Source organism: Ailuropoda melanoleuca, chromosome 4 (assembly GCF_002007445.2).
Source record: "Ailuropoda melanoleuca isolate Jingjing chromosome 4, ASM200744v2, whole genome shotgun sequence".
NCBI lineage: Eukaryota > Metazoa > Chordata > Mammalia > Carnivora > Ursidae > Ailuropoda > Ailuropoda melanoleuca.
Window position 1 is genome coordinate 24,634,612 of NC_048221.1, and position 21,318 is coordinate 24,655,929.

General features: G+C 41.9%; 1 pseudogene; it reads right to left on the reverse strand.

Annotated features, from left to right (window-relative positions):
• Positions 1 to 10,520: 10,520 nt before the first annotated feature.
• LOC100479793 lies at positions 10,521 to 10,956 on the reverse strand (annotated as a pseudogene).
• Positions 10,957 to 21,318: the final 10,362 nt, after the last annotated feature.

Consider the following 21,318-nt stretch of genomic DNA (forward strand, 5'->3'; position numbering starts at 1 on the left):
AAAAAAAAAAAAAACAAACAAGTACCTATGCAGTCCTTGCACGACATCAGGCATTATGCTGGAAGTTGGAGACCAGTATGAACAGTCAGATACTGTCCACAACAAAACATTGTCCCAGCTGTCATAGAACCAACAAGCAAACATTCCATGGGGGACACTGGCATTACTCAACTACATGACTGGGAATAATTACAAGTCTCTAAGGAAGTGATATCTGAGCTGAGATACCTGGGCAAAGGGGAGGGGAGCAAAGACAAGAAGAGTGTTCTAGTCAGAGGGAATAACATATGCAAAGGTCCTGAGGGGATTGGGAACCAAGGAACCAAAAGAGGCCAGTGTGATTGGAGAGCAGTGAGGTGTGGAGGCATGGTACAAGGTGAGCTCAAGACGCCTGCAGGGATAGGGGGGCAGGACTTTGTGCTCTGGTTTGAATCTAAGAGTAGCCAGCAGCTTCTGAGAGATGGCAGGATGGTATTTTGAGAAGGTCCTTGTATCCCAAGTGCTGAGCACAGGGCACTACCCTGTGTGTAGCTGGCATTTGACACTTACTTGTTGAATGAATAAATAACTAGGATCACTGTTGAAATTCTGGGATTTAATGTCTTGAATGCAAAAACTCATTAAAAAGCCTGGAAAAACATCTAACCCTACTAAAATTCTAAATGCAAATAAAATGCATAAAGTTTTGTCTTTTAAGGTTATTTCTACTGTAAAGTCCCTTATTATTTTTAATAGACTATTTTTAGAAGATTTATAGAAAAATTGAGAAGATAATAGCATTCCCATATACCCTGTCCCTAGTTTCCTTTATTATTAACATATTATATTAGTAGCATAGTACATTTGTTCCAATTAATAAACCAATATTAATACATTATCATCACAAAAGTCCAAACTTTATTCAGTTTTCTTTAGTTTTTACCTCATATCTTTTTTTCGTTCCAGCATCCCATCCAGGATACCACATAACATTTGGTTGCCATGTCTCGGGGTCCTTTTGACTCTGATTGTTCTCAAACTTCCCTTGTATTTGATGACCCTGACAATTTCGAAGAGCATCCCCTAGGTACTTTGTAGGATGCCCCTCTGTTGGGATTTGTCTGATGTTTTTCTCACGATTGGACTGGATATTATTATTTTTTGACTTTAATCAAAGTTATACATATATAAAGTTTTGAAAGTCTTGTTAGTTCTAATAGATGTAAAAAGAAAACAGTAGGGGCGCCTGGGTGGCACAGCGGTTAAGCGTCTGCCTTCGGCTCAGGGTGTGATCCCAGCGTTCTGGGATCGAGCCCCACATCAGGCTCCTCCGCTGGGAGCCTGCTTCTTCCTCTCCCACTCCCCCTGCTTGTGTTCCCTCTCTCACTGGCTGTCTCTGTCAAATAAATAAATAAAATCTTGAAAAAAAAAAGAGAGAGAAGAAAACAGTAGTCCTCTGACCTGTCCCTTGTCACTCTCACTCCCCAGAGCACCCTGTTTCAACTCTCTTTGCTGTTTTCTGACATTTGCTGCCGTATTTCTAAATCATATGTTGATCTTGCCTTTCTGGACTGACCGATTTAGACACTAGCTCCTAACTTCCTGCTCTTTTTTTTTTTTTTTTTTTTTATTCGACAGAGATAGAGACAGCCAGCGAAAGAGGGAACACAAGCAGGGGGAGCGGGAGAGGAAGAAGCAGGCTCATAGCAGAGGAGCCTGATGTGGGGCTCGATCCCATAACACCGGGATCACGCCCTGAGCTGAAGGCAGACACTTAACCGCTGTGCCACCCAGGCACCTCTAATTTCCTGCTCTTTATGACACAAGAGAATTGTGTTCTCTTTCATTCCCTTCCTCTATCCACCCACTAAGGTTTGTCCTGATGTCTTCCTCTGCCTTCCAGAATGCTTCTAACCTTACAGACCCCATCAATGGCCTTTCTGCCCCTCAGTCTTCAGGCTGGGGTGGGTCAATGTGGGGCACAGGCAGGCAGTTAACGGGGAGGGAGAGAGTAAAGGTATTTCTGCCCTCGATTACCACCGTTAGGTTGAGGTGGGGGCTGCGTGTCTCTGCTGTCAGGCACTCTCTCCAGTTTCTGAGAACTGCTCCCATCCCCTTGCCTCCTCAGGTCTGTGTGTTGAGGGGAGAGAGAGGGTTGGTAATAACCCCTCATACTGGTACCATACCTTCCTTTGTGGTTTCTTTTCACCCCTGCCCACAAAGTCTCTTTTGAGAAATTCTCCTCAAATTACCCCTTGAGAGTTGTTTCATTTTTGGAATCCTGACTAATAAATTACAATTTGGGTTAAACCAATATTAGTGTTTATGTTATTGTGATAATAATTATGAAACATTATTCACCTTAAAGGCAAGTAGTGTTTTATGATAATATTTCCTTTCTTGTTACAACTTTTTTTGGTTTGTGTGTATGTGTGTGTAGTTAGTATTTACTTTTTTAATATAACCCTTGTTAAATTTTCCCATACAACTCTCCACATGGTCAGAGGCATTAACGTTTGTCTTAGGATTTTTTTTCAGGAGAATTCCCCCTGCAGTTCTCAGGCTCCTGCCCCAGTCAGGGTTGGATGTTCTTCAGGTCTGCTGCCCAGCTGTCCTGCCCGTTCCCTCTCTCTGGCATTAGAATCCTATTTGGGGCGCCTGGGTGGCACAGCGGTTAGGCGTCTGCCTTCGGCTCAGGGCGTGATCCTGGCGTGATGGGATCGAGCCCCACATCAGGCTCCTCTGCTGTGAGCCTGCTTCTTCCTCTCCCACTCCCCCTGCTTGTGTTCCCTCTCTCGCTGGCTGTCTCTATCTTTGTCAAATAAATAAATAAAATCTTAAAAAAAAAAAAAAGAATCCTATTTTCTGGATCTTTGGGGGTTTCTCACTCATTTTGTTTGTTTGGGTTTTTTGGTTTTTTTAGATTTTATTTATTTAGACAGAGAGAGAGAGTGCACATGCACGAGCTGGGTGAGGGGCAGAGGGAGAGAGAATCTCAAGCAAACTCCTCACAGAAGGAACAGAGTCAGAGCTGGGTCTCGATCTCATGATCTTGAGGTCATGACCTCAGCCAAAATCAAGAGTTGGATGCTTACTTAACATCCTGAGCCACCCAGGTGCCCCGGGTTTCTCACTCACTTAATGGGGCATATCCTTCATTAGCTTCTTGAGAAAAGGTCTGAAGGTAAATTTTGTGAGACCTTGAATGTCTAAAAAAATATCTTCATTAAACATCACAGTTAATTGATAATTTGACTAGGTAGTGAATTTTATGTTGAATGTAATTTTCCACAGGAATGTTGAAGACATTGCTCTTCTATCTTTCAGCTCTGAGGTTGTGGTTTAGAAGGCTGATGGTATTTCTATTTCTGGTCCTTTGTCAGTCTCTCTTCCCTTTCTCTCTCTCTTTCAGCTTTTAAGCTGCTCTCTTAATTCCTGTTGTCCTGGAAGTTCACAGGGATGAGTCTCTTCCTTCATCTTGGCCTTTTACTTCGGAGACACATGTCTTCCATATATCTTTTTTATCTCCTTCCTTTTCCTCTGCTTTCTCTTCTTTTTTTTTTTTTTTTAAGATTGTATTTATTTTTTTGACAGAGAGAGAGCACAAGCAGGGGGAGCAGCAGGTGCAGGCAGAGCAAGAAGCAGGCTCCCCGATGAGCAAGGAGCCCAATGTGGGGCTTGATCCCAGGACCCTGGGATCATGACCTGAGCCAAAGGCAGACGCTTAACAGACTGAGCCACCCAAGCACCCCCACTCCCTGCTTACTCTTTATGAAAATCCTGAGTTGGACAACAAGTATGCTAAGTTTATCCTTCAATTTTCTTGTCATTATTGACTATTTTCCACCTCTAGTCATTTCATTCCATGCTTTAGAACATTTCTTCAACTAGATCTTCAAAATCAAATAATTTTTATTTTGATTATTATATTTCTTTTTTTTTAAGATTTATTTATTTATTTATGTGAGAGACAGCCAGTGAGAGAGGGAACACAGAAGGGGAGTGGGAGAGGAAGAAGCAGGCTTCCAGTGGAGGAGCCCGATGTGGGACTTGATCCCAGAATGCTGGGATCATGCCCTGAGCCAAAGGCAGATGCTTAACGACTGCACTACCCAGGTGCCCCTGATTATTATATTTCTTAATACCCAAGAGCAGCTCTTTCTTATTTAGTGATTGTCCTTTTTGCAGAATATCCTATTCTTGCTTAAAGGAAGTAATTCCTTGTTTTATCTCTCTAAGGAATAGTTTTACTCAAGTTTTTCTTTTTTCCTAAATGCCTTTTATGAATTTGTGAAATTTTAAAATGTAATTAGCTTTTCCAGACTTCTCTAAAATTATTCTCTCTCTTTTTAAAAGATTATTTATTTATTTATTTGAGAGACAGAGGAAAGAGAGAGCAGGAGCAGCGAGCAGGGGTAGGGAGCAGGCAGTAGGGGGATGGGGACGGGGGGGAGGAGCAGAGGGAGAGGGAGAAGCAGGCTTCCCACTAAGTGGACAGACCCGACGTGGGGCTTGATCCCAGGACCCTGAGATCATAACCTGGACTGAAGGCAGACACTTAATGTACTGAGCCACCCAGGCACCCCTAAAATTATTCTTAAGGAAATGGGCATGCTATGTCAGCAGGTTAGGATTCAAACTGGGTAATCAATGTCTAGAAAGATCCCAGATAGGTCACATATGTCAAGAGGAAAGAAACCCCCAGTAAGCCACTCAATGAGACAGGTCAATAAACAACCTGGAGCAACCATGCAACTCAGCCATTTTATTTCTCAAATTATTACACCTATACTTTTTAGCTCTCCATTTACCTTCTACTATCAGATTTGTTGTTTTTCTTTTTATTTTTTCCAGTACCATCTTGAACGTAAATGATATATGGCTTGTGACATATACAAATGAATAATCATAATGACTAGCATTTTTATTTTTTTTAATTTTTTTTCATAATTGGTTTAGGTTTATTACAATAATAATGACTAGCATTTTTAGATTCAACTGTTTATTAAGCAAGCATTTATTGAGTACCTGCTGTATGCCAGGCACTGTGCAAGGCATAGGAATAGAACATGCTCAAGGTCATGAGGTCCCTGCCCTCAAGGAACTCATTTTCCAGGGCAGTACCTCACACTTAGCTAAGCCTCCTGAGACTTTCAGGCAGCCACTGAGAGCTCCACTTAACAGGTAATGGATCTGAGGCTCACGAAAGTTTCCCGGTTTGCCGGAATGACACACAGCTATTTGGAGACTGTGCTGCATCATGAACCCCAATCTTGTCCTTCCAACTCTGTTTTAAAGGCTGGGATATAAGAAGAAGCTGGAGATAATGAACCATGAAAAGAGGGTTCAGAGGGACAGGAAGCGAACTAAGAGGGAGTGGTCTTAGTTAGGCTTCTCCAGAGAAACAGAACTGATAGGATATATAGAGATATATATAAGAGGAGATTTATTATGGGAATTGGTTCATGCAGTCATGGAGGCTGAGAAGTCCCACAGTTTGCTGTCTGCCAGCTGGAGAATCAGGAAAGCTGGTGGTGTGTAATTCAGTCCAAGTCCAAAGGCCTGAGAAATGGGGGCTGATGATGTAAGTCCCAAACTGAATCAGAAAGTCTGAGACCGGGATTGCCAGGGTCCCAGGGCAAGAGAATGGATGTGTCAGCTCAAGCAGAGAGAGAGAGAGAGAGAGAGAGAGAGAGAGAGAATTGGCCTTTCCTCTGCCTTTGTGTTCTACTAGGGCCTCAACCAGTTGGGTAATGCCCACCTGCACTGGGGAGGGCCATCTGCTTTGGTCAATTCACCAATTAAAATGCTAATTTTTTCTGGAAATACCTTTACAGACACATCCAGAAACAATGTTTTACCAGCTATATGGGCAACCCTTAACCCAGTTAAGTTGACACAGAAAACTAACCATCACAGAAGCCGAGGGGAAAAAGAGTTTCGAAGTATTTGCTCAGGCCCTAGCTTCCCCAGTTTATATTTTAGCAGAAACTAGTTCAGGGCAAATGGTGGGGAACAGGGGCTGCCAAGGCACTTGGGGGAAACAGGACAGAAGGGAAGTAAGAAACACACGACACTCATTTTCCAGTTGCAGACATATCTTCTTTACTCCTCTGGAATGAATGCCAGTGGGGGAAGATCGTCACAGTTGAATAACTTGCACCCCTAGAAGCAGCAGGCAGCAACCCCATGTGTCAGAGCCATGTAGGACATGCCCTCACTGCAGGGATGGGCCAACCAGTGCCTCTCAGTTGGAGAAAAAAAAAAAAAAAAAAAAAAAAAAGCACAGTATGCCCTGATTCCAGTCCCCCAACCTAAGGCCCTCAAGCAGGAAATTCTAGAGCTAAATTTCGATAGAGATGGAGCAAGGGAGTGACAGATTGCAAAAACAGACACAGAGCAAGGCATCGAGCCAAGTTCATGAGCAAGAGAAGTCGGCCTCACGTCAGCAACAAAACCGTACAGGCCCTCAGGGGCCTGCAAGCACCCACTGGGACAGACCTCTTCCTCCTCCCAGACAGCAGCTTCGTAGCCCCGCCCCAGAGGTGGAAATCTCTTCAGGTTAGCATAGGCTGGGAGTGTGGGGTGCAGGGGTGGCCAGTGTCCAGGGACAATGGTGCACCCTCCCTTCTCTGGAGAGGTCAGACGATGACTTCCACTGGCCTTCCCCAGTGCACATAAATATATACATTTAAACGGGAAACCTAAAATAAATTCTTCCATTGCTGTTGGCTGCCGTTATGTAATGTCTCACAATGTTTCCCTGGGACTCTCCAGGCGGTCTTATTTATTGCCTTGGTTGTACTTCCAGCTTTGTTCATGACTTCCAAACTGCTTTCCATAAAATTGAGCCATATGTACATTGGCTACTCTCGACATAGTTCGTACCTTTAAAAGTATGCATATATTGTGGCGAGGCCAACGTTGAGAGTGGTGTGCAAGGCCATAGATTGGAGTCCCTTTTTAAAAAAGTGGCGGCTTTTCAAGCTCGTTTAAAAAAAAGAAGTGTTTTTGAAATATTTTTAAATTTACAGAAAAGTTGCAAAAATAGTTCAAAGAGGACCTGTATACACTCTACCCAACATCCCCCTAACCTCTTATGTAACCTCTTACATAACCAGAGCCGCATTATAGAAACCAGAAAAAACATTAATATAATACTACTGAGTAATTTACGGAATTATTGGAGTTATTGGAAGTTTACCATTCTCCCTACTGATAATGTCCCTTTTTTAAAAATAAATTTTTAGATTTTAGAATTGTCTGAAATTCACAGAAAAACTGAAAAGATAGTCCTGAGCTCATACGTACACCTACCCAGTTTCCCCTTCTGTTAGCATTTTATATTAGTATGGTATATTTGCCACAATAAATGAATCCATATTGATATATTATTATTAACTAAAGCCCATACTTTAGTCAGATGTCTTTCTTTTTTTCTGTAATGCCACTTCTCTGTTCCAGGATCCCATCCAAGATACCACATTCTATTTTGGTGTCACCCTCCTGAGGAGACTCTGGGCTGGGACCTTTCTTTTCTCAGACTTTTCTTGGTTTTGATGACCTTGGCAGTTTTGAGCACTGATCTGGTGTTTTGTAGGTTGCTCCTCAATTGCAATCTGATGTCTTTCTCATGACTAGATGGGGTTATGGGTTTTTGAGAGGAAGACCACAGAGTTGCAGTGTCCTTCTTGTCACATTGTACCAGTGGTCCACTAACGTCCTATTTCTGGTCCAGGATCCATCCAGAATCCTGCATTATTTAGTTGTCTTGTCTCCTTAGTCTCTAATCTCTGAAAGTTCTTCAGTCTTTCATGACCTGACACACTTGAAGAGTATTCAAAAATGTCCCTTAATTTGGATTTGTCTGATGTTTTTTCAAGAATGGATTCAAGTTATGAAATTTTGGTAAGAATGCCAGAGAAATGATGTTGTGTATCATCTCGGGGGTACATGGTGTCACTATGTCTTATTTTACTTTTTTTTTTTTTTAAGATTTTATTTATTTGACGGAGAGAGAGAGAGAGAGCACAGCAGGGGGAGCAGCAGGCAGAGGGAGAAGCAGACTCCCCGCTGAGCAAGGAGCCCGATATGGGATTCAATCCCAGGACCCTGGGATCACGACCAGAGCCGAAGGCAGCTGCTTAACTGAATGAGCCAGCCAGGAGTCCCTACTTTTTTTAGGTAAGCTCTACACCCAACGTGGGGCCTGAACTCAGGACCCCAAGAGCCGGAATCACATGCTCTACTGACTGAGCCAACCAGGTGCCCCTCTTACTTTACTTTTGATCACGTGGTTAAGATGGTGTCTGCCAGGTGTCTCCACTGTGAAGTTACTATCTTCTCTTTATAATTTCTTGGTGGTGATACTTTTATTTTTTTATTTTTTAAAAGATTTTATTTATTTCTTTATTTGAGACAGAGAGCACGAGAGAGAGAGAGCATGCATGAGTGGGGGGCAAAGGGAGAGGGCAAAGTGGGTTTCCCGTTGAGCAGGGAGCCCAATGTGGGGCTTGATCCTAGGATCTTGGTATCATGACCTGAACTGAAGGCAGACGCTTAACTGACTTAGCCACCCAGGTGCCCAGTGGGGATACTTTAAGATGATGCAAATATCTTGTTACCCTCAAACTTTTGCTAGCTAATTTTAGCATCCATGAGTGGATCTTGCATGCAACAATCATTACTGTGATGTTCTCGTCCTGATTTTTCTATTTCCCTTATTCCTTCTACATTTGTTAATTGAAATCCTCCGGCCCCTCTCCCCCATTAATTTATTTACTCAGTTATTTAATTCACAAACATGGGCGAATGAATATTTATTTTGTGTGTTCATCTTGTATTTTCTCTGTCCTAGTGCTAGCTAGACTCAATAATTTCTTCAAGGATTTCTGGTTCTTTTTATTGGAGAATCATCTTTTGAAACCAAGATCTGGACACTCAGTGAGTCGCTGGGGCGTCATTGTGTCTAGGCACTCTCAGGGCTGGGAAATATATTCCGTGTTTACTAGCACACATATATACATAGACGTAAATTTATTTCTTTATCCATATGTACTCAGGGGTTCTCTAGAGTACCTCTTAGGACTTCCATGCCTAATAGTAAGGGATAATGGAAAATTAAAGCAACCAAGAAAAGCAGGTACAATTAAGTACCTAGAGTCACTGGGAATGAAGGCTTGGGTCACCCCAATGAGCTGAGGTTTTGCCTGAAAGTGAGGGAAATAATGACTGTGTAGTGAAGAAGAACGTCGTACCTATCAGTTACAGCCTTATGACCAATTATAGAAACATTTATTTGCTTGTCATACATATGTGTTTATTTGTATATGCTAACCATTTTCTTCTTCTTTCTCCTTCTTCCCATTTTTATTTTGCATACAAATTGCTGAAGCTAACTTTACAGCTTAGATTTTAGGTAACAGACTATTCAGTGGGGCTATGACAGAATTTAAGGGTTAATTAACATAGTCAGTGATGGATACAATAACTCTCGGTGGGACTGTTTCCTCCTCATTTGGCAGAGAGCAGGAAAATGTCTTCGTTTCTAAGATAAAAAGCTGTATCTTGTTAGGTGGAATTATAGAGAGGTTTTGTTATATGAGAGTTCAAACGTGTGTAAAAGGGAGCCCATGGAAGGCAAGTAGACAAAGGGTTGGACTCTGCCAGTGATCCGTTTATTGTCCCTCAAATCCAAATTCATCCTTCATTATCTGGTATGCAAAAGTAAAGCTGGTTCATTTAAATATTTTCCTTAGCTCGCGCCATGTTGAATTTTGTCAGTAGAGGGCAATGGAGAATCATTGCAGGAGAAAGGAGGAAGGCTGGCCTGGTGTGTTCCTTCTGGTAGGCTCCTGCACGGTAGGCTACTCCTCCAGCATCTGCAGTGTAGACAGCTTCCCCAATACCAGATTCTAGCTGCTGGCTCCTGCAGTACACAGCATCCGAGAACCAGTGCCTGGCCGCTTTCCCTGGCAGCCTTTTCAGGCAGTTACATAGTAGAGTGCCTCCAGTGAGATACCTCCCTGTGAACAGTTTTCCTGGAACCCTAGGGAGTGGATTTCTGGCAAGTTCTGATAGTATGGCACTGCAGTGACTTCCCTGCTATTCAGTGAGCCATGGCCATGCCCTCTCCAACTCGGTCTAGATCTCTGTCCCAGAGGAGGGAGTCTTTCCCTTGGGTTGTCTCTCAGTCCTAGGCAGTGGCTGCTCCTTAGATATGCTATTCCTATATTCTTTAGTCTTACTAGCCAATCACTCATTTCTCCAATCCCTTGTTATAGTTATAATTCTTTTTATTAAACTTTCCCTGTTCGAATGGCTGTGGTTTCTGTCTCCTAATTGGACCCAGACTAGTCTGCACATAAAACAGTTTCAGAATTGCTAACTCATTCCCCTGTGAGACCCACAGACAGCAACAAATTTACTGACTAAACTACAATCTCTGTGTACAGTCCTTCCATGGTTAGTCGTCTTTTTTTCCTCAACCAGACACATTGACATTCTTAGTTTCTTAATCCTCTCATGAAAAATCTGCACAATCACCACAGATAAAGCCACTGCAGTATCTTTACTCCTTCTGTGGTCCAATCTCCAGCTCGCTTTTTGCCAGCACCGACAGTGGCTTTTGCAGTCCCCCTGACTTTCTTCATTCTGTTCTTGCATTCCTTTTGCTGTTTTCTTGATGTCTTTTTCTTCTCATACCAGCCATGTCTTGCAAGTCTGTGTTTGGGTTCATTTTTCTTTGCATAATCCAAGGAATCATAAATCATGCCAAAGCCACCACCAAAATGGCTTCTGAATCCAAATCCAAATATGGCATCTGGTGTGATCTTGTACATTTTGGCTAGTTTCCCAAATTTCTGTCTTAGGTACTGTTGCCTTTCCGGGGTGAAGGGCATCAATGACTATCTGTTTCTGCTCAAGTGGTCAGTTGGTCATGAACTTCCTGGTCCAGACAGTGATTGTGTCATTCATGATGACAGCCAGGGACGAAAAGAGCATAGTTAGTCTTATAGTATCCAAAATGTCATTTTTCAGTTACTTAGGTTAGGTGTTTTCTTCCCTATCCCCTCCAGGGTGGTTATATTCTTTATTTGTAATACACTTAGATTCCTTATTTTTGGTGTTCCATGTTGGGTTCTCTTCTCATCCTGGTTGATTTGAATGATTTATTTATTCTGGGAGTATGTAAACCATTACACTGGTTCTAAGAGTTACAGCTGCATCAAAGGGCTTACATATACTCAGAGGAGTGTTGTGGCCACCTCGTTCCTACTACCTGTTCCCATTCCCTCCTTCTTTATGTCCCATTTCTGTCCATCCACCTTCATAAATAACTAATCTTTGTTAGCTTCTGATTTAGCCTTTCTTTTGCCAGTTGATATATGGGGGCCCATAGATGAGTTTTGCTTTTATTTTTTATTTTTATTTTTATTTATTTATTTTTTAAAAAGATTTTATTTATTTATTTGACAGAGACAGAGACAGCCAGCGAGAGAGAGAACACAAGCAGGGGGAGTGGGAGAGGAAGAAGAAGGCTCCTAGCAGAGGAGCCTGATGTGGGGCTCGATCCCATAACACCAGGATCACGCCCAGAGCCGAAGGCAGACCCTCAACCGCTGTGCCACCCAGGCGCCCCTGCTTTTATTTTTTAAAGATCTTATTTATTTGAGAGAACGAAAGCATAAACGGGAAGCAGGAGAGGGAGAACAGGCTCCCCACTGAGCAAGGTGCCCAACGCAGGGCTCGATCCCAGGACCCTGAGACCAGGACCCAAGCAGAAGGCAGATGCTTAACCGACTAAGTCACCCAGGCACCCCCCTCCCCCATAGATGAGTCTTAAGCCTTCTTAGAAGGCAAAGACTCAGGCTTATAGCCTTCCTGTCTCTGCTGTGTTTGGAGCCCAGGGTGAGCCCATTTCAAAGCTTAATAAAAAGAAGTATTTGCTGGAGTTGATCACTGAGAGTCATGTTGTAGGGAAAACTGGTCATGTCTCTTAAAACAAAACATGAATAATTTCTAATTTCTTCTGCATGGCCATTCCACCGAATATTTAACCTCAAGGAAAAAGTCATATTTGCACATAGGTTGATATGGACAAACTTGTTTTCTGTCATGTTGTTTTTAATGGTGAAAAGAAAAAAGTAATCAGAAACAACCTCAATGTCTATCAATAGAGAAATAGCTAAAAACATACACAGAATAGCTAACCGGGCACCCTATACAATTCAGCAGGGTTGTTTGTTTTAATAAGGTCGAGTTATGAGAAGCTTAAAATAAAAGCTCTAAGACATGTTGACGAGTGGGTGGGGAGAAAGCTAGTTGTAGAATGATAAATGTGGAATAATGCAACTTATGAAAAATCAAGAAATAAAACACTACCACATATTTTATATATATATATATATATATATATATATGTAAGAAAAGGTTTGGAAGCATGTATATCAAACTGAAAAAGTGATTTCATTTGGCTGGGGCTGGCTGGGGCAGAGGAGACTGGAGATTTGGGGTGGGGGTTGGTTTCAAAAGGAATTTTTATCTTCAGTGTGTTTGCTTTTTCAGTATTCATGTGTTATTTATGTAATATTTTTTAAAACTAAAATGAACAAACAAAACACTGACTGCATTAATTAAATCTCAAAATCCTCAGAAAGTGACTACAACCTATGGGGGAGACAGATGACACCCTCAAACACTCAGTATCAGTCCTTCCTAGAGAAAATTTCAGAAATGACAGTCTCCACCTCTCCCTCTCCTGTTAAATGTAAGAATCCTTTCCTAAATGTTGTCTGCTGTGAAGCCTTGCTGTCTGTTAACAAAAGCAAGTAATATAAGTAACACCGTAACTTAAAGACCTGGGTTTACAGTGAACACCATATACCCACTCCCTGCACGCTACAGTTAATATTTGACCAGTTCTGCTCTAACACATTACATCACTGAACGTAAATCCCAATATACACTGTCTACTTTGATTTTTTTTCTTTGCTGAGCTGTAGGATGGATATTCAACCCAAGGAAAGCAACTAATGGCTAAGGACAGAGTCCAGGTATCCCAAGGCTTTTGCTTTCTGTTTAAACCATTTGATGACTGAGATAGAAAAAAATCAACATTCCCACATCAAGGTTGTTGAATATATTATGAAAGACAAAGAGTATATATATAATACCTTCAAGCTTGTATTTAAATTATTTTCCTCTGGGGGAAAATAAAAAAACTAAAGTCTTAGCCTTATTACTTTAATAATAATAATAATAATAATAATAATAATAAAAGATTACCATGATAATGAGCCAGAAAGCTGACTAAGCCACTAATCAAAGAAGGAGACACAAATACAATAGTGTTTTGGGCAAGTTGCTCTGAGGATTCTTGGCTTAATCCTGAGATATCCAGAGGCTTCGCTTGGGGAGCCCCATCCCCGCCAGAGACACAAAAAGGCACTTCCTGCCACCACTCTCGGTTTTTTGTGTAGTTTCAGTTAAGACCATGCAAAGTAAACAATGTAATTTTGTCTAGGTGTCACATTCCCTTCTGGGAGGAAATTACACCCTTGTTTTGTAGCTCCTCTGTTTGGAGTATGTTTTCTGGTTTTTAATTTTTAAATCCCCTAGGCCCTCTCCCACTTTTTAGGAAAATTACTTGTGTTTTCTAGTTTTATAGACTTGAAAGTTATACCTTTTTGAAAGTCTCTCTTTGAGGAAATTTGCACAAACAGCAAAGAAGTCTGGTTGAGTGAGATTCAACTTCCCCTCATCGAATGCCTATCATACGCACCTGGAAGCATCCTTTATACAGTGGAAACAGCGTATTATAAAGCAGCATGCATAGGATGATACTACCTGGGCAAAATGTATGTGTTCTCAAGTACAGACTGTCTGGAAGGACAGTAGCCTGTCACGGGGGTGAGATTGTTGATGAGCGATTTCTTCTTTTTTACTTTCCTATATTGTTTGCATTTTAAATATTGAGACTATATCATTCTCATAACAAAAAGAACATTTTGATCTTGAAACCACAACAAAAGGTGAGGAAGGGATAAAATAACTGGAACAGAAGGAAATGCAAACAGGAACAATAAAATGCTCCAGGACTGAGGCTCGCATTCCGAATCCTCACATCTCACTTGCTGTCCGGCTCCATATTCAACCCCCTGCCATGCCATCATCCCTTCTGGCCTGCAGCCCTCCAGAAGCCTCCTGTCTGGTCCTCCTGTCTTCCTTCTTGCCTTTTAATCATCCGTTCTGTACAGAAGAGTCAGAGCGATTTTCTTAAAGTGACGATCTGATCTGTATTTCCATCCATTTAAAACCTGCAGGGGCTCCTAGTCTCACTGAGAAAAAAACCCAATCTCCTTGTCCCAACCTCAAGGCCCTGCCTGTTATGGTCCTTGCTTGTTCTTCTTCCACCCCTTTACCATTTGCCCCCTTTGTTGATATTTCCTGGAGCTCTTGCTCTTTCCCGCCTCAGGGCCTTTGCACTTGTTTTTTCTTGTGTTCAGATAAGTCTTCCCGCAGCTTCTCATCAGCCCCTGCTTCTCAGAGTTTCCAGGGGTAGGGGCCAGGAATCTGCATTTTAAATACGCACTTTATGTGATCCTTATGCAAACATGTTTGAGAGACCCTATTTTAAAGCACTGGTTCTTTTGATGAGCATTCAAGGGTGAGGGACGGGGTGCAGAGAGTTCAGAACAAGCTTCTGATACCTGGAGTTATTCTCTGTCAGACCTCTGTGAGGCCACATGGATCCTCTGGGCTGAGATGTTTTTCAAAAAGAACCTAGGTGTGGGGGTGCCTGGGGGGCTCAGTTGGTTGAGCGTCTTTTGGCTCAGGTCATGATCTCAGGGTCATGAGATCGAGCCCCGCATTGGGCTCCACGCTCAGCAGGGATTCTGCTTGATATTTTCTCCCTCTGCACCCTCACGTGCATGCTCTCTCTCTCTCTCTAAAATAAATCTTTAAGAAAAAAAAAGGACCTAGGTGTGTCAGCTCACAGAAGGATGGGACGTTAGTGTCTAAAAGTTCCTCTACCAAAGGTACTGATGGCTAAAATTTTAGCTAAGATTTTTTAGTGGTGATTGTTACTTATTCCTTTATTGGTAAATTAAGCATAAAATACCTACATCAAATTAGCCCTTCCTCTGACGTGGAGTTTGGAGACTGACCCAGGAAGAATTCCGAAGCAATTATATTCAGGCTTGTCTTGGATATTTACTACCTGAGAACTGTTGCAGTCTGGAGGGCCCTGTGGGACAAACATGAGGTATTGGGGGGGCGGGAGGGGGGCGGCAACATGGGGGCTTGGAAGGTTCTGGACACATTAAGCAAACACTCTTGGAGTTTATGCTTAGGGCAAGCTCCTGTGTTAGGCATGGGTAGGTGGGGGAGGACACCACAAGAAGATACACCCAGGTCTGCCCCACCTGCCCATGAGGGCTCGGGGTCCCTCAGAGAAGCTTGTCATGGTGCAAAGTGGTTAAGGTAGTTTTGTTTTTTATTGTTTTTGAGGAATTTACCTAGTCCCACCTGGTGGGCATAAACAGAAGTCAGAACTTTACAAGGAGGCTGTGGCAGGAAAAGCAATAGAGAGTCATTAATTTTTGTTGGCTTCTCCCAGGTTTCCTTTCAGGAACCCCTCCCTCGCTCCCCGTGGTTCTGGGGAGCTGCCAGTCAAGGTGGCCCCATCTCTCTCACCCCAGGAGCTGGGCCAATCACAGTCCTTCCTGGGACTTCTTGCTGGAATCTAGGGGGCAGGCGTTCTTTCTGCTGGGCTTGCTGAACTGGCCAGAGATGAGCCTTGTGCTGTCCAGTTCCATCATGCCCACCCAGCCGAGAGAGCCTGAGTGACAAAGAGAAAGAGAGAGCCCCAATGACATCATTCAAGCTCCTAGATCCAGACAGACCTGAAGCTAGACCCACTCCTAATCTTTCCACGATAGTTGCTAATAAATCCCCTCATTGCTTCAATTTGTTTGAGCTCGGTTTCTTCTCTTGCAACAGATAGAGACCGGACGAATGCACGGGCCTCAGACTGTTCCTTCCATTATTATTCCAAGTCTCCAAATAAAAAATTTGCAATTGGCAGAAAATCCTCTTTGTAATGTAATAGTGAGGCCAATCTCATAATGTAGATGGGCAGTGTTACAATCGTACAGGGTGTGGGACTTCTATAAATACAAGCCAGGCACAGTCCTACCATTCAGGGTTCTCAGAAGCTGTTCTTGTGGGCAGGAGTGTCACAGTCTCTTACCACCAAATGCTCTTCTCTCACACACCACGAATCCACACTATGACTTCCAAGTCTAGTCTCACGCCACAGGGTTCATTCCAGCCTCCCTCCTTCCCATATTTGTAACTCCCTTTCCCATCAATGAGAAACCTGGCTCCCATTATACTTGGCATACTTACTGACTTGCTCAAACCTACAATGCATAGAGGATAGTTTCAGAATTGCAAATCTGTACCACTACAAAAGCAAGCCTACTAGCTACAGTTCAGTGTTTGTTTATAGTTCCTTGTCATTAGTCTGAGGGGATATAATCAAAACACAGTGTGCAAGTTACCCTTTCCCTATTTCACCATGTTTATGTTATTCATTTGAAATAACACGAAGTTCATTGTCTCTGCTTCTATTTAAATTTAAGGGATTTTTTTTCTTCCATCCTTGTTGATATTAATTCTTGAGTATGTAAACCATGAATACAGTTCTGAAAGCAAACTATGTGTAATGTATACTCAGACAAGTGTAACCCCTACTCCTACCTCTTCCTCCCTGTTTCTATGTTTTCTGTCCCCTCCACCCACCCCTATCCCCTGAAGGTAAACAATCTCATTTCCTACCTTATCCTTCCTGTGTTTCTCTTTTCAAAAACACGTGGAGACATCTATGTTTTCTGATTTTTCTTTCATTCCACACTACAGATACTCTTTAACACTATTCTTTGTTCCCTTAATAATATATACCTTGGACATCACTTCTTATCAGTTCATAGAGTTGTTCAGCCTTTTTTACAGCAGTGTAGTATTCCACTGTGTACATGTACTGTGGTTTATGAAACCACTTTCCTGTGTACAAGCATTGAGGTTGTTTTCAATATTTTGCAATTACAAATAGTGCTTCAGTGAATAATCTTATGCATAAGGATTTTTGTGGTGTTGAAAAAAATTTTTTTAAATAACCTGTAGTCCCAATGTGGGGCTCAAACTCAAAACCCTGAGATCAAGAGTTGCATGCCCTATCCACGGAGCCAGCCAGATGCCCCTGAAAATGTGTCTTTATTTTTTAATTTTTAAAAAGATTTATTTATTTATTTGAGAGAGAGAGAGCCCACCAGAGAGCGAGCAGGAGGAGGGACAAAGGGAGAGAGAGTCCCAAGCAGACTCCCCACTGAGCATGGAGCCTGACATGGAGCTCGATCCCACCACCCCAAGATCATGACCCGAGCAGAAATCAAGAGTCCTAAATGCAAGCAACTGAGCCACCCAGGTGTCCCTGAAAATGTGTCTTTAAGAGTCACAAGCTCTTCCAATTGAGCCAGCCAGGCACCCCCCCAAAATTTTCTACATAATAAAATCACTTTGGTGTGAAGTTCTATGACTTTAACATACATATAGATTCTTGTAACCACAGTAAAGATATGGAACATATCCATGACTCCCAACTATGGGGCCCCTTTTTAGTCACTTTCCTCACCCATAAACCCTAGTCACCCCTGATGAGTTCTCCACTCCTATAACTGTGACTTGTCCAGTGTCGTATAAATGGAACCTTTTGAGATTTACGTTTTTCCTTCAGCATGATAGCTTTGAGAGTCATTCACATTGTTGTGTGCACCAGTAGCTTGTTTCTTTATACTGCCCGGCAGCACTGCTCTGTACAGACACCCCTCAGTTTGTTTATCTGTTCATCTAATGAAAGACATTTGTTGTTTTCGGTTTTTGCTGATTACGAATAAAACTTCTGGGGCACCTGGGTGGCTCAGTTGGTTAAGCGTCTGACTTTGGCTTGGGTCATGATCTCAGGGTCCTGGGATCTATTAAGCCCAGTGTCAGGCTCTCTACTCAGCAGGGAGTCTGCTTCTCCTGTGCTCTCTCTCTCTTTCTTAAAAAAAAAAACTTTTACAAATATCTGCGTACAGTTTTTTTTTTTAAGATTTTATTTATTTATTTGATAGAGAGAGAGAGAGAGCACAAGCAGGGGGAAGGGCAGAGGGAGAGCAAAAGGCAGACTCCCCACTGAGCAGGGAGCCCAACTCAGTGCTTGATCCCAGGACCCCAGGATCACGACCTGAGCCGAAGGCAGGCGCTCAACCAACTGAGCCACCCAGGTGCCCCTCTGTGTACAGTTTTATAGATAAGTGCTTAGAAGTGGGATTGCCGAGTCACTTGGTAAACATACGTTTAACTTTATAAGAAACCGAAACCATAAAACTCCTAGAAGAAAACATAGGTGGTAAGCTCCTTGACATCAGTCTTGGGGATGAATTTTTGGATTTGACACCAAAAAAGGCAACAAAAGCAAAAATAAACAAGTGGGACTACATCATACCAAAAAGCTTCTGCATAGCAAAGAAAACCATCAACAAATGTAAAGGCAATTTATTGCATGGGAGAAAATATTTACAAATCACATATTTGAAAAGGGTTAATGCCCAAAATATAGAAAGAACTCATACAACGCAATAGCAAAAAACAATGATTTTAAAATGGGCAGACGGGGTGCCTGACTGGCTCAGTTAGTGGAAGAAATGATTCTTGATCTCGGAGATGTAAATTCAAACCCCATGAGATTACTTAAAAAAATAAAATCTTTTAAAAAAATGGGCAGAGGAATTAAACAGACATTTTTCCAAAAAAGACATGCAGATGGCCAGGAGGTACATGAAAAGATGCTCAACATCACTAATCATCAGGGAAATGCAAACCAAAACCACACCTCACACGTGGTATGATGGCTATTATAAAAAAGACAAGAAATAACAGGTGTTGGCAAGGATGTGGAGAAAAAGGAACCCTGTGCACTATTGGTGGATATATGAATTGGTGCAGCCACTAGGGAAAACAGTATGGAGGTTACTCAAAAATTAAAAATAGAACTATCATATGATCTAGCAATTCTACTTCTGAGTATTTGACTAAAGGAAATAAAAACACTAACTCTAAATCTAAACACTAACTCATATATCTAAAAGATATATGCACTCATATGTTCATTGTAACATTACTTACAATAGCCAAAACATGGAAGTCACTTAAGTGTCTATCAATGGATGAATGGGCAAAGAAAATATGGACTATATATACGATGGAATATTATTCATCCATAAAAAAGATGGAAATTTGCAAAAACGCAGAATGCCCTTGAAGGCATTATGCTAAGTAAAATAAGTCAGACAGAGAAAGACAAATACCAAAGGATCTCACTTATGTGTGGAATCTTAAAAAAAAACAAAAAACAACTGAACTCATAGATAAAGAGAACAGATTGGTGGTTGCCAGAGGCAGGGGGTAGGAAGTGGGCAAAATGGGTGAAAATGGTGAAAAGGTACAAACTTCCAGCTATAAAAAAAAAAATGTCCTTCAGATGTAATGTATATTTGAAAATTCCTGAGAGTAAATATTAAAAGTTATCATCATGAGAAAAAAATAATTTGTAGCTATATGTGGTGATGGATATTAACCAGACTTATTGTGGTGATCATTTCACAATATATACAAATATTGAATCATTATGCTGTATATCTGAAATTAATATGATGTTATATGTCAATTATATCTCAATTTTTTAAAAAAGGGGGACTTATGTAAGATATTTCTAATATCTGAGTCATTTAGGGGCTGGTATTTGTTGATTTTCTTTACCCATGATGATGGGTCAGACTTTTGTGGTTCTTTATATGTCAAGTAATTTTGGACTGCATCCTGGCCATTTGTATATTATGTGATGATACTCTGAGTCTTGTTTAATTTCTATGGACAATTTTTTTAAGGGGGGGAGGGGCAGAGGGAAAGAGAGAATCTCAAGCCGGCTGCATGCCCTGCACCGAGCCCAGCTCAGGGCTTGATCCCATAACCCTGAGATTGCCACCTGAGCACGTATGAAGAGTCAGACCCCCAACTGACTGAGCCACCCAGGCGCCCCAAGGACAATTTTTTTTTTTTAAGCCAGGCAATTGACCTGGTTAGGTACAGACTGCAAGTTCTGATCTGCCTTCTGTGGGCTGTGTGTCCAATGTCAACTTAATTTTCATTGCCCTTGCAGTGCTATTCAGATCTATCTCACCTGTGTGCCACCCACAGGCCAGCAGATACGTAGACCATTGCCCATCCTGTTCCATTCTCAAAGGCTTTGGTGTTGGGTTTAGGATCTCTGATGCATGCAATGCACAGGGAAAGTCCAGGAGTTTGTTCATAAGTTTGTGAGATTACCTTCTGAAGCCTTCTTTCTATGATCTCCCCCAACATTCTCCAGTTCATAGGGGCTCCCTTTGCTAGTCCTCTGGCCAGCCAGGGCTTTAGTTTCCTCTTTGCTGTGCACTTCCTATGGCTGTCACTGCTTCTACAGCGAAGCAGTGGGAAGAAAGGGAGATTAGAAAAAAGAAATGAAGATTCCCTCTGTTCTGTTTGAACCATGGTTCCTCTGGTCAGAGTAAAGGCTTATTTTCACTGTGATAGTGAAGACAGAATAGAGTGTGCTCACTTCCCCTTAACTGGAAGTGGAGGGCTCTCGGTGTGATTTTAATTTGCATTTTTTTTTTTAAGAGAGAGAGAGAGGCAGGAGAGAGAGAAACCTAAGTAGGCTCCATGCCCACTGAAGAGGCAACGCAGGGCTCAATCTCGTGAACCCAAGATCATGACCTGAGCCAAAATCAAGAGTTGGACACTAAACTGACTGAGCCACCCAGGTGCCCCTTAAAATGTCTGTTTGATTAATTTCTTGTTCATATCTTTTGCTTGTTTTTTTTTCCTACTAGATTTTTGGTCTTTTTTATCTTCAAATATTTAAGGATTATTAGCCATTTATTATATATGCTGGAAATACTTTCTCCTAGTTTTTCATCTTGTACTTTGCTTATTTTTTTAACCATGAAGAAAGTTTTTATTTTTTCTTTTCTTTTCTTTAAGGTTTTATTTATATATTTGACAGAGAGAGAGAGAGACCGTGCACAAGCAGGAGGAGCAGCAGGCGGAGGGAGAGGGAGAATCAGGCTCCCCGCTGAGCAGAAAGCCTGATGTGGGTCTTATCCCAATATCCTGGGATCAGAAATTTAAAAAAATTTTTAAAGATTTTATTTAATTTATTTTGAGAGACAGAAAGAGAGAGAGTGGGGAGGG